Raw genomic sequence first — 15,578 nt, forward strand, 5'->3', positions numbered from 1 at the left:
GAAAAGGAGGACTCATATTTGGCATAGTTGAGGCAGTTGGAAAAGATTATTTCTTCTTCTTAGATTTCACCTTTTCCTTCCCCTTAGATGCCATATATGTAATATAATCATAATAAAATATAAAATGAAAAATACAACAAGTGATAGTAAATATAAAATAATTATTCCACAAATTAAATGATTAAAGAAAGAAATAAACAACCTAACAAGTCATAAAAATATAAAATAATTTTACAACATAATAAATAATTAAAGGAATAACATAAAAACCCCAGCATGTCCTAGAAAACATATAACAATTCTTCAAATATATTAAATGATTGAAGGAAGAATAACATAAAAAAGGACAACAAGTTAGTCCTCATCGCTATCTTTATAGTAATCATCTAAGTCTTCATCATCGCCTGTTTCACTTTCATCTAGTAATTCTTCCTCATTACTTATTTCATGTTCAACACCTCTATCTTCGTCCTCATTTGGTCCAAGGACAGAAGGATCAAATTCTTTATATATACCTTCATTATGCTGCAATTCATCTGCTAATTCACCATCCACTATTGCTTCAACACTTGAAATGTCATTCTGGTACACCACATCTAATGCATCTTTGACTTCCACTCTACCCACAGGTTTTGTTTTTAAAACTACCCGCCATGCAAACTTATTCTTTCTCAAAGGATTAGGAGCATAATACACTTGTTTCACTTTTTGTGCAATGATAAAGGGATCATAAAGTCTATACTGCCCCGTGTGTTTAATTTTAACTATTTTGTACTGAGCGTGCACCTCCTTACCTCTATTCGATGTTGGATCATACCACTTACATCGAAGGAGTAACAAGTTTTTATTTGGCCAACCTACAGTATACTCCACTTCCAAAATCTTTTGAAGCATACCATAATAATCAACATCTCCATCACCTTTCACCCACAACTCACTGTTGTTGGTTTTCTTTCCCTTAGACCATTCTTCTGTATGAAACTTGTACCCATTGACCAAGTATTTAGACATCATTATGACTCTAGGGTTAGGTCCACAAGCTATATCACGTAACAATGGGTCATTAATGCCATCTGGTATCTTAGATGGTGGAGACTTTGTTACTTTAGGTAGATCCCTTACTCTATTCCAAATTTCTTATAAACACAAATAGGCCGGTGTCTCCTCAAAATTAGTTCGACTCTTCATAAATGCACTTGTATTTCGCCTAAATTCATGATTCATTGACAAGAATCTACGGTGGCAGTCGAACCATGTATTTTTACCTTCATGTTTCAAAGTAAATGCTTTTGTGGATTCCATACAACAAGGGCAAGCTAACTTTCCATCAGTCAACCACCTGAACAACATTCCATAAGAAAGAAAATCATTAATAGTCCACATCAAAGCAGCATCTAATCTAAAGTTTTGTTTAGTTGATATATCAAATATTTCCACACCTTGATGCCACAATAATTGTAACTCATCAATCAAAGGCTACAAGCATACATCAATCAAACTTTTCAAATTGTGTGGACCTGGAACAATAAAAGTTAGGAACAGATATGGACTTGTCATACACAACTTGGGCGGAAGGTTATACGGGGTGACAAACACTGGCCAACATGAATATGGTGCAGTAGAGACAACAAATGAAGTGAATCCATCTGCACATAATCCTAACCTAATGTTTTTTGGTTCACTAGTAAACTCGGGGAATACCCTATCAAAATGCTTCCACACATATCCATCTGACGGATGGCATAGAATACCGGGTGTCTTTCTATGTTTATAGTGATATCTCATATGAGGAGAATATCTCATTGATGCATACAACCTCTTTAACCTAGGTATAAGAAGTAAGTAATGTATCGCTTTAATTGAATCTTCCTTTTTGTATTGGAATTTGTGACTTCCTTAAAATGAGACTGATTACAAAATTTACAGTTTTCTAAAGATGCGCCATCCTTATAAAATAACATACAACCTTTCTCAGAACAGTCAATTCTCTCTAATGAAAGGCCCAACTTAGGAACCAATTTCTTAGTAGTGTAAAAATATTTTGGTAAGTCAATGTTACTCGTATTAAGTTTATTCATAAGCCCAATAATAGAACCCATGTCCGCTTAGAAAATAGAACTATCCGATTTACTACTTTGCAATCTAACTGCAATAGACAACTTGGAATGTACCGAGCCTTCATACAATGGATAACTAGCTTCCTCTAACTGTTCATAGAAATGCTTAGTCTCATCATTTGGTTCGGATTGAGCCCCAGGAAGCATCCCAAAAGCATCTCTCATCATTTTATTGTATCGAGAATTTTCAACATTATGCTCCGCTATGGGGCTATCCTCACCACCAAAAGAATTATGAAAGTTAACATCATCTAAACTAGCATGATTCTCCCCATGAACAGTCCATATATAATAATTTTTTACAAATCTATTTTCAATAACTTAACACACTTACATTTCACACAAGGGCACCTAATCCTTCCTCCAATAAGAAATTCATCAAGTGTTTGAGCCTTAGCAATAAATTCAGAAACCCCTTCAATAAATTCATCCCTCAACCCCGTACGATTAGGATGATTCCTATTATACATCCATCTACGATGCACAAATTCCATCGACACAAATAGAAATCTAGAAATGAGATATTTAAAATAATTTGATTTATCTAAACTGATTACAAAGTTATACTCTTTCAAAGGTGTGTATATATATATATATGTGTGTATATATATATATATATATATATATATATATATATATATATATATATATATATTTGTCACTCCATATTTGAAAACCTCACCATCCCAAAGCAGCTTAACACTACCTTTCTTTGTTTGATACCCAATTTCCCTAATGCCAACAAGCTGAAAAATTTCAGGCCAATTGAGCTTTGTAACACAACTTACAAAGTCATTACCAAAATTATTGTCAACTGTCTAAAACCTTTTCTAGACACCCTCATAGGCCCTTTTCAATCAAGCTTTCTCAAAGGAAGACGGGCGGCTGATAATGCCATTCTCATTCAAGAAATTATCCACCACTACAAGAAAATAAAAGGAAACAAAGGGAAAATGCTCATTAAAATTGATTTGGAAAAGTCGTTTGACCGCCTTGAATGGTCTTTTATTCGTAGAGCCCTCCACTATTTTCACTTCCCACCCAGAATCACTAAACTCATCATGTCTTGCATTACTACCTCTAGTATTGCTGTCCTGGTCAACGGATCTCAAACAGAGTTCTTCAAGCCATCTAGGGGCATTAGACAAGGTGACCCACTTATGTCACCCTACATTTTTATCCTATGTATTGAACTACTGTCTACCTTTATCAATCACCAAGTCGATTTAACTCTTTGGGACCCTATTAAACTTAGCTCAAATGGGCCATCCCTTTTCCATTTATTCTTTGCGGATGATTTAACCTTAATGGCAGTAGCCAATGAGAAATCTGCCTACACAATCAAGTGTTGTCTTGACTGCTTTAGTAGATTATCAGGGCAACAAATAAATCACTCAAAGTCTAAATTACTCTTCTCAAATAACTGCTCTACTACTCAAAAAAATACATTGTCTGCCATCCTTAATATCAAAGTTAGTGAAACCTTTGGGAGATACCTAGGCTTTCCAATTCTGAGTAACAAACCTAAACCAACAGATTACAATTTCATCCTTGACAATCTTAATAAACGACTAACTAGTTGGAAAACTCAATTCCTATCACTAGCAGGGAGAGCTATTCTTATTCAAACGACTCTCAATGCCCTCCCTAACCACATTATGCAATACACCATGCTACCAAAAAAAATACACCATCAAATAGACAATATTCAACGAGATTTCCTGTGGGGTAGCAATCAAACATCCAGGAAGATTCATTATATAAAATGGGACACTGTCTCATTACCCAAACATGATGGGGGTCTAGGGATAGGAAAATCCTTGGATAAACATAAAGCGTCTATTACAAGCCTCACTTGGTGTTTCTTTAGTCACCCTACTACTATCTGGGTAACAGTTCTTAATTTCAAATACGCTGGTCAATACTCAAATACTTCTCTCTCCTTCATATGGAAAAACATCATCACAGGGTGGACCATCTGTAAAGATGCTATTGCATGGCATATTGGAGATGGTTCCCACGTAGATTTTTGGCATGCAAGCTGGTTACCATGTATAAAAAGCATACGAAGCATGATCCAAGGTCCCCTAACATACAAAGAGTCAACTCTCAAGATTTCAAATGTCTTCTCTAATAGGACATGAGACATATCACAACTATCATTTAAACTTTCATCCCATATTCTAATTGAAATCCATTCTTTCCAATCTATAAATATTCTACAACCACACGGATACTCCAATATGGGCACTAACCAATAATGGTATCTTCACCACAAAATCTGTGTACCCTCTTATCACCTCTAATGCAGCTCACACCTAAAATAAAATTTTTCATTGGCTATGGAAATTAAAAATATGGAATAAGCTTAATATTTCCTGTGGCAATGCTACCATGATCGATTACCTATAAAAACCTTTCTGAATCACATTGGGATTGTCACTCCCTTGTACTACCCAGTCTGCCCCACCACTAAGGAAACATCTCAGTATATTTTTCTATTATTCCCAATAGCAAAACAATTATGGGAGGCTCTAGGTGTGAGCATTCAAACAATTGACACCCAATCTACCCGTTGGTTGGACAACCTTTACAAACAAAAACCATATATCGTCTGCCATTCCTTGACATGGGATTGTCTTTTCTCTTCCACTCTTTGGCTTCCTTGGCTAAATAGAAATAGGAACACCTTCCATAACCTGTGCAGCTCAGTTGATAGCAATCATGTTATCTCAAGAGCTATGGAATATTTGCATTGTAGTAACATCAACTGCAACAAACTAGACAGACCTTTACAAGTCATTACCAAATGGGAACCCCCCACCATCCACCAATTGAAGTTAAATATAGATGGAGCCTTTAAGGGTAGATTTAAATAAGGAGGGATAGGTGGGGTGTTCAGAGACTCGACTGGGAATTGGATTCTAGGCTTTACTAAAACAATTACTGGTCTATCTCCTCTCTATATCGAACTTGAGGCATTATGCTATGGCTTACAACTAGCAGTAACTTACCATTTCACAAATTTTCAAATAGAGACAGACTCTGCCTCTATACCATCACTAATTGAATCTAATTATTCCCCACCCTATAATGCACTTCTTTCTAAATGTAGGTACTGGCTGAAGATGTTGGGGAATCCACCAATCCTACACAATTTCAGAGAAGGCAACAAGATAGCACATGAGCTGGCACAACATGGAACTCAGCAAGCCAATGTCTACTATATTCAGATATATTTGGAAGTCCCTGACTACCTTAGAGATGCTATGCGGGCTGATAAAGAAGGAATTAATGTTACTAGGACTACCACCACTAATATTGTCGTATTAAATAATTTGGCTATGCTGGGAAACCCTGTAATGTCCTCTTTTGGTTGTAATATTGCTTCTACTAGTATGCCTAAGTCTATTCCCAATGGGAGGACCAGACCATGTAACCATGCTACTTAGTAATGAATAAAAAAATTTCTTTCTTGCCAAAAAAAGCACTTTATCATTGTGTCAAAGCAGTTTATCATGGTGTCATCTAGAACTAAAGAAGCTTCAGGTAAATTTGAGATTTAAGCTTGATGTATTTGAATTGGAAATTTATGACAACCTATTTAATTTACTAGATTCAAAATTTGTTATTTATAATTATTAAAAGTGAAATTCTTAGCACATATAGAATATAAGCTACAATTATTATATTTGAATGTACTCATACGTTCTATACTACCTAATTTTGATTTAAGATAATAAAAGCTCAATAAATTAAAAAGTTAATAGTAAATTCCTAATCAATAATTTTAAAAGTGTGACAAAATCTAATGGTAAAATTTATAAAAATTAAATTCTCAAATATAATAATAACAAAATTGAAACATAGTTAGACACTGCCTATGAGAAGTGTATAAGATTTTCATAATCGTCAAATCCTAGAAATTGACCTTCAATCTTCTCACTCCCACCTCCAAACACTGAATACATATATAAATACACTTATTGGACTTGTCTTTCATATTCTCATAAAACTTTTTAAATTTCATATATAAATACACTTGTTAGACATTATTTTTTAAATTAATATTTCAAAGAGAAATCTATTATTAAATTTTACATAATGCCAATTCAACCATACCTAAATCAAATAAACCTACAAAAACTAAAATCCCTACAAATTCAACCATACCTAATTCAACTAGCTAGGATGTTATACATAGAAAATTCAATAATCCTACAACAACTAAAATTACTATAGTTTTAACAATGAAAACAAGATATATGTCAACAAAGTACTTACCTCGCTGGAAAAAATACCGGAGAAGAGAGATGGTGGAGCTGCTGCCGCGACGCCACTACTGCAAAATGAAAAAAAGAGTTAAAAAATTAAGGAGAAAAAGGAGGAGGAGGGAGAGGGAGAAGGGAGGAGGAAACGAGAGATAACGAGCGAAAATATATTACCTAGAAGGAGGAGGATGGTGAAAATGAACGAGAGGAAGAGATGGGGAGGATGAGAGAAGAAGGAGGAAGAGTGAAAAATGAGTTCTGTTTTTTGGGAACGGGGGTTGGGTAGGGTTTAAAAAAATATTTTCAACCTATTCGGTCAGAAATATAATTAAGATTTTCTTTAAAAAAACTACCAACCGATTTGGTCGCTATTTAAGTCAAATGCGTCAACCGGTCAAATTTTAAAAATTCAATACTGACGAATACAGTTGAAAATAACTTTTCGGACTTTTGCGCCAAAAATTACGACCGATTTGTTTGGAAATTTCCAACAATTTTTTTCTGTCGGAAATTTATGATTTTCTAATAATATTTCCCATTTCTCTCAAAGCTTCATTCTTTTGATTTATCATTATACTTTGAAGAAATCGGCAACTTGGTGATTTTTTGGATATGTCGAATTTGGGGAAGAAATTAGTGGTACATTGGATTGATAATTCATTCCAGGTGGTATATTGTGTACCTTTCATCTGGTAAGTGTTTTCATCTCATCTTCTTCGCCATTGTTAATTTGGGTTTGTGCAAATTTTTTATGTACAATCCTTGACCATTAGTGTACAATAGACCACTGTCAGAATAGACCACTGGTTCACAATAGACTAGTGGAAGATTATACATTAGTATGCGGTCTATGTTCTGGTGAATGGGTTGAGGGGCCAACTAGTTGAAATTGGAATTCCTATACAAAGGTTATAGTACTTACCCGTATACCTAGCAATTGTACATTTGACGAATTTGTTGATGCTATCGTTAAACGTGGAAAATTGACATGTTCCCCGAAGAATTTGAATATTACATATATGCTTAGCTCTGCATCGAAGAGGGACAAGATTCCTCCTTCCTTCATTAATAATGACAATGATTTACAATCGTACCTCCTTGATGTTACAATTGATGGTATGAGGCCTTGTTTGAAGATATTTGTGGCTGATAATGAGTTTGACAAGTTCTTATTGAAAGGTCTCATCAAAGTTCAAATGCAGTAGCTACAACATCACCATCACCAACACAACCACCAATTTTAGAAGTAGAGGAGGAAAGAATGGTGATGTCACGACCCGAATTGTCCACCGTCGGGACCGTAATGACGCCTAATATTGAACCGCTAGGCAAGCCAACATTATTGATAATTCACCCCTTTTGCCTTTATATGTAACAATTTACCAAATTAATGCAAATATACATCGGAATTAGAAGTACGGAAGAACAAAATTTAACATTTAAGCTAATACCAATACGAATCCTTAATAATAATCCACCCAACTCACAGACTATCTAAGAAAACTACAAATATGGTCTGAATAAAGAAAATATATGTCTGTCTCTGAAATAGAAAAGAACAGAAAGAAACAAGATAGGAAGGGGATGACAAGGCTTGCGGACACCTCTAAAACTATCTCGGATCTCCGATGGACTAAAGGCAGCAACCCCTAGCTAAGGTCTGTATGCTCTAGTACCAGGATCTGCACGAAAGAGTGCAGAGTGTAGTATTAGTACAACCGATCCCATGTACTGAGTAAGTATCGAGCCTAGCCTCGGCAAAGTAGTGACAAGGCTAGGACATAATAAACAACATAACCTGCAGTTAAACAATATCTAACAGAATAACAGTAATAGAAGCAAATCAAAAGTAACGAGAATGGGAAACATGCTTTAGGGGATAATAACATAAGGGAACAAGGAAATAACGTAATGAAATATAAGGCGCTTGAATCAATAACAACGAGACATCACAACAAATAGGCAAATAATGCACGACATCACCCTTCGTGCTTTTACTTTCAATCCTTAATGTGCAATCAATAAAGAAAATGTGCACGACATCACCCTTCGTGCTTTACTGCTCTTCCTCACCAAATGAATATTAGAAATATGCACGACATAACCCTTCATTCTTTATCTCTCTTCCTCACCATATGCATCATTATCAATGTAAATGTGCACGTCATCACCCTTCGTGCTTTATCACTCTTTCCTCACCCAAACAATAATAACAATCAATATCCCGGCAAGGGAATCAACAATAAGAATTAAATACGTCCCGGCAAGGGAATCAACAATAAGAATTAAATACGTCCCAGTAAGGGAATCAGTTGTGACCCATCTTTTTCCAACAATTAACTTCACAACTAGAGCCAATGCTCAACAATAGACAAATATTACGAAAAATGATCACCAGTCTTACTCAACATGTGTAATCAACAATTTAGGCCTTTATAGTACTTATGAAGAATCACAACGATCACAATTTAAGACTTACGGGCATGCTTGACACCAACGTATAGATACTCGTCACCACACCTATACTTCATACACTACACTAGCACATAGCAAACAAGTCACAACACCTATTCCCTCAAGCTAAGGTTAGACCAAGCACTTACCTCGATTCCACTGCCACAAATCAAGACTCAACTATCGCTTTCCCTCTAGAATTCACCTTTAATTCACTTGTATCTAGCCATAATTAGTGTAATAATATCAATAAGTGCTAAAGAACTCAAACCCAATGCTTAATTATAAATTTCCCAACATTTTCCCCAAAAACCCAAAAATCAACCTCGGGCCCGCTTGGTCAAAACTCGAGGTTCGGACCAAAACACGATTACCCATTCACCCCCGAGCTCAGATATGTAGTTGGTTTTGGAATCCGACCTCAATTGAGGTCTAAATCCCTGAATTTCGAAATTACCAATTTTTACCCAAAAACACCCAAATTCCCATATCCTTAGATTTTGTGATGAAATCTTGTAAAATGATGATGTAGATTGAAAGAAATGAGTTAAAAGTTGTTTACCTATGATTTGGGGAAGAACCTTTCTTTGAAAAATCATCCAAGAGAGCTTAGGGTTTGAAAGAGTTTGAAAAATAAGGAAAATCCCGTCTAAGTTTCAACTTACCCAGGCACAGTTATCGCATTTGTGATGCCAGGTTCGCAAATGCGGCCACGGATTTGCAATTGCAAAGGTTGGCCTGGCCTGATTTCTTCGCAAATGCGAACCATCGTTCGCAATTGCGATTACTATTGGAGTCGCATTTGCAATATGGAGTTTCGCAAATGCGAAGGTCCCCCCTCCCAGTCATCCAAATGCGATGGTTATTCGCAAATGCGAGCTCGCATTTGCGATCCAGGCTTCGCAATTGCGAAGCCTGCGGACCTATAACACACCAGCTGCTGCTTCTAAGTTCAAAACACTCAGCGGCCTATCCAAAACTCACCCGAGCCCTCGGGGCTCCAAACCAAACATGCACGCAAGTCCGAAAACATCATACGAACTTGATCGTGCGATCAAATCATCAAAATAACATAAAAAAACTATGAATTTTGCCTCAAAATCAATGAAATTCTCTAGAACACCTAAAGTTACTATTTTCACCACCGATGATCCAATTTATATCAAATCAAGTTCGTCTCCTACCAAATTTCACAGATTAGACTTAAACATTATTTTAGAGCTGTACGGGCTCCGGAACCAACATACGGGCCCGATACCATCACAGTCAAGCATTATTCAATTTCGAAATTTCCTATATTTTTCAGTTAAATAATTTTTTTCAAAAATTCATTTCTCGGGCTAGGGACCTCGGATTTCAATTTCGAGCATACGCCCAAGTCACATATTTTTCTACGGACCTTCCGGGTCCATCAAATCACGGTTTCGGGCGCGTTTATCCAAAATGTTGACCAAAGTCAACTTAATTTAATTTTAAAGGCAAAATTTAGCATTTTCTCAAATTTTTCACCTAAGGGCTTTCCGGATATTCGCTCGAACTACGCACGCAGATCGAGGTATGACAAAAGGAGGTTTTTAAGGCCTCGGAACAAAGAATTGACTTTTAAAATCAAGTCCATATCCTCCACCTATAAAACAACTGTTCGTCCTCGAACGGACGTAGAAAAGAAGTACCTGAGTCGGGGAAAAGATGGGGATATCGGCTCTGCATAACAGACTCGGATTCCTAGGTAGCTGCCTCGGTAGGCTGACCTCTCCACTGCACATGAAATTAAGGGAAATTCTCTAATCTTAACTAATGAACCTGCCGGTCTAGAATAGCCTCCTCCTCAAAGGTCGAGTCCTTGTCCAACTGGACAGCGCTGAAATCTAACACATGGGATGGATCGCCGTGATACTTCCGAAGCATGGACACATGAAACACGGGGTGCCTAACTGCTAAACTCGGCGGCAACGCAAGTCTGTAAGCCACCTCTCCCACTCAATCAAGAATCTCAAAAGGACCATTGAATCTAGGGCTTAGATTGCCCTTCTTCCCAAATCTCATCACGCCCTTCATGGGTGACACCAGAAGTAACACTCGCTCTCCGACCATGAATGCCACATCACGAACCTTACGGTTGGCATAACTCTTCTACCTGGACTGAGCTGTACGAAGCCTATCTTGAATGATCTTAACCTTATCCAAGACATCCTGAACTAAATCTGTACCCAACAGCTGAGAGCCTCTCCCGGCTCAAACCACCCAACTGGCGACGGACACCACCTACCATATGATGCCTTATAGGGAGCCATCTAAATGCTTGAATGGTAGCTGTTGTTGTAGGCAAACTTTGCTAACAACAAGAACTGATCCCAAGAACCTCCAAAGTCAATTACATATGCTCAGAGCATATCCTCCAAAATCTGAATAGTACGCTCAGACTATCCATCCATTTGAGGATGAAATGCTGTGCTCGACTAGACCCGCGTACCCATCTCACGCTGCACTGCCCTCCAAAAATACAAGGTAAACTGTGTACCTCGGTCAGAAATGATAGACACATGCACACCATGAAGACGAACAATCTCTGGGATATAGATCTCAGACAACCGCTCCGAAGAATAGGAAACCGCCAGAGGAATGAAATTCGCTGACTTGGTCAGCCTATCTACAATAACCCATACTGCGTCGAACTTCCTCTGAGTCCGTGGGAGTCCAACAACGAAGTCCATGGTGATATGCTCCCACTTCCACTCAGGAATCTCAATCTTCTGAAACAAACCACCAGGTCTTTGATGCTCGTACTTTACCTGCTGACAATTCAAACACCGAGCTACATACGCAACAATATCCTTCTTCATTCTCCTCCACCAATAATGCTGCTGCAAGTCCTGATACATTTTAGCAGAGCTCGGATGAATAGAATAGTGGGAAATATGGGCTTCCTCTAGAATCAACTCACGAAGTCCATCTACATAGGCGCACAAACACGACCCTACATCCTCAAAACTTCATCATCTCCGACTGTAGCCTACTTGGAACCTCCATGCCGCACTGTATCTCTAAGGACAAGAAAATGAGGATCGTTATACTGCCGATATCGGATACGCTCAAATAATGAAGAACAAGCGACTGTGCAAACTGAAACACGACTGGGCTCAAAAACATCCAACCTCACAAACTGATTGGCTAACGCCTGAACATCCAAAGCAAGCGATCTCTCACCGATTGGAATATACGCAAACCTGCCCATAATGGCTGACTTCCTACTCAAAGTATTGGCCACTACATTGGCCTTCCCCGGATGATACAAGATGGTGATATCATAGTCTTTCAACAGCTGCCTTAAATTTAGCTCCTTCTGCTTGAACAAGTATTCTAAACTCTTGTGATCCATGAACACCTCACATGACACTCTATATAGATAATGCCTCCAATTCTGCAGTGCTTGAACAATGGCTGCTAGCTCCAAATTATGAACTAGATAATTATTCTTGTGAATCTTCAACTGTTGCGAAGCATATGCAATAACCTTGCCATTCTGCATCAACACCGCACCAAGTCTAATACAAGATGCATCACAATATACCATATATGGCCCTGAACCTGTGGACAAAATCAACACCGACACTATAGTCAAAGCTATATTGAGCTTCCTAAAGCTCGCCTCACACTCATCCGATCACCTGAACTGGGCACCCTTCTGGGTCAACCTAGTAATCGGGGCTGCAATAGATGAAAACCCCTCCATAAATCGACGGTAATAGCCCGCCAAACCCAAGAAACTCCGGATCTCTATAGTCGATGTGGGTCTAGGCCAGTCCTTGACTGCCGCAATCTTCTTAGGATCCACCTGAATACCCTCTGCTGATATAACGTGACCCAGGAATGCTACTGAACTTAACCAAAACTCACACTTTGAAAACTTTGCATATAGTATTGACTATCCCTCAGAGTCTGAAGAACGACTCGAAGGTGGTGCTCGTGCTCCTCCCAGCTGTGGGAATAGATCAAAATATCATCAATGAAGACAATCACAAAGAAATACAAATAAGGCTTAAACACTTGGTTCAACAAATTCATGAAAGCTACTGGGGCATTGGTCAACCTGAACGACATTACTAAGAACTCATAATGCCCGTACTGAGTGCGGAAAGCTGTCTTAGGGACATCGGATGCCCTAATCCTCAACTGATGGTAGCCAGATCTCAAATCAATCTTTGAAAATACCTTGGCACCCTGAAGCTAATCAAACAAATCATCAATCTTCAACAATGTATAATTGTTCTTGATGGTGACTTTGTTTAACTGCTGATAATCTATGCACATCCTCATCGACCCATCCTTCTTTTTAACAAACATCGACGCACCCCAAGGCGAGACACTCGATCTAATAAAGCCTTTATCTAGCAAGTCGTACAACTATTCTTTTAATTCTTTCAACTCTGGCGGGGACATTCAATATGACAGAATAGAAATAGGCTGAGTGCCCGAAGCTAAGTCAATGCAAAAATCAATGTCCCTGTTGGGTGGCATCCCCAGCAGGTATGAAGGAAATACCTCTGGAAACTCACAAACAACGGGTAGAAAATCCATAGAAGGAACCTCAGCACTAGAATCACGAACATACGCCAAATAGGCCAAACATCCCTTATCAACCATACGTCGAGCCTTCATATATGAGATAACCCTGCTAGTAAAGTGACCAGGAGTCTCTCTCCACTTCAAACGAGTCAATCCCGGTAATGCTAAGGTCACGGTCTTGGCATACCAGTCCAATATAGCATGATAAGGGGATAACCAATCCATACCTAGAATGATAGCGAAATCTACCATATCGAGACGTAGGAGATTTACACGGGTCTCAAGACCCCCAATAACGACCACACAACCACGATAAACACGATTTACTACAATAGAATCACCCACCAGTGTAGACACATACACAGGAGCACTCAAAGAATCACGAGGCACAACCAGATAAGGGGCAAAATAAGATGATACATAACAATATATGGACCTTGGATGAAATAGAACTGAGGCATCTCTACTGCAAACTGAAACCGTACTTGTGATAACTGTATCAGAGGCCTCAACCTCAGGTCTGGATGGAATATCATAACATTAGGGCTGGGCCCCACCACTCTGAACTACATCTCTAGGATGACCTCCTGCTGGGTGGCCTCTACCTCTAGCTGCCTGGCCTCCACCTCTAACAGCCTAACCTCCACTTGTAACACCTCTACCCCTACCTCTGGCTGGCTGAGCGAGCGGTGGAACACCCGGTGTTGGAACCATAGCACGAGAACCCTGGTGCTGAGAACTGCTCGAGGGAAAAACCTAGCAATGTGCCTCGTATCGCCACAAGTATAGCATGATTTTGGCTACTGCGATTGCTGATCCTGAAACTGACCCTGATGGCCCGGATAACCACCCTGAAAACTCAAGAGTAGAGGTGCACTGATAGGAGCTAGTGGTGCACTATAGGGCAACTGATCAGAATACTGCATATGAGAACCACGACCCCTTTGAGAACTATGAGAAGCCTGAAATGCTGACTTAAACGGCCTAGGAGGATGGACTCTACCAAAAGGCTCCCTGCCTCCAGAAAAGGCACCACTGAATCTGCCAGAATGACGAGGCCTCTTATCAGAACCCTGACCTCTCCCCTAAACTAGAACCATCTCAACCCGCCTGGCCACATTGGCTATATCCTAGAAAGAAATCTCGCTCCCTGTCTCCTTAGCCATATGCAATCTAATAGGCTGAGCGAGTCCCTCAATAAACCTCCTCACCCTCTATCTCTCTCTCGGTGGGGAGTATTAGAAGAGCATGACGAGCCAAAACAATAAACCTCATCTTGTACTGGATGACAGTCATAGAACCCTGCCAAAGATGCTCGAACCGTCTGCGGTACTCCTCTCTCTAAGTGACGGGAAGGAACTTCTCGAGAAATAGTTGCGAGAACTTGTCCCAAGTGAGAGCTGGTGACCCAGCTGGTCTGGTCAGACAATAATCTCTCCGCCATTTCTTGGGGGAACTTGACAGACGGAAAGTAGCAAAGTCGACCCCATTATTCTCCACTATCCCCATGTTTTGAAGAACCTTATGACAACTGTCTAAGTAATCCTGGGGATCCTCTGAAGATATACCACCATAAGTAGTAGTGAACAACTTGGTAAACCTGTCCAACCTCCATAAAACATTGGCATACATAGCTGCTCCATCACCGGTCTGAGCTACTATACGCGGCTGAACTACTCCAACTGGCTAAGCTGCTGGAGTCTAAAAATGGGGAGCCATCTACTCCGGAGTGTGGGTAGCGGGAGTCTGTGCTCCTCCCCCAGCCTGAGAGACGGCTGGTGCTACAGGAAATAACCCTGCCTTGGGTGACACTCTCCATAAGGCCCACTAGACGGAAAAAAGCATCCTGGAGTACCGGGGTAGCAATGAACCCTTCTAGGACCTGAGCTGGGCCCACTGGAACTATTTGAGCCGGAACCTCATCATCAAACTCTACCTGAGGCTCCGCCGCTGGTGCTACTGCTCAGGGATGAGCTCTGCCCCTATATCGGCCCTTAGCACGACTTTGGCCTCGTCCTATGCCCCTCGTAGGAGCGGCTGCTGGGGGCTCGGACTGCTGATCGGCTGCTGAAGCGGTACATGTTCTCACCATCTGCGAAAGAACAGAGTAGAAGTTCAATTAGCATTGAGAAACCAAACTGCATGATAGAGATGAATAGAAGTGAAACTG

The sequence above is a fragment of the Nicotiana tabacum genome, chromosome 16, assembly GCF_000715075.1.
Source record: "Nicotiana tabacum cultivar K326 chromosome 16, ASM71507v2, whole genome shotgun sequence".
Taxonomy (NCBI): domain Eukaryota; kingdom Viridiplantae; phylum Streptophyta; class Magnoliopsida; order Solanales; family Solanaceae; genus Nicotiana; species Nicotiana tabacum.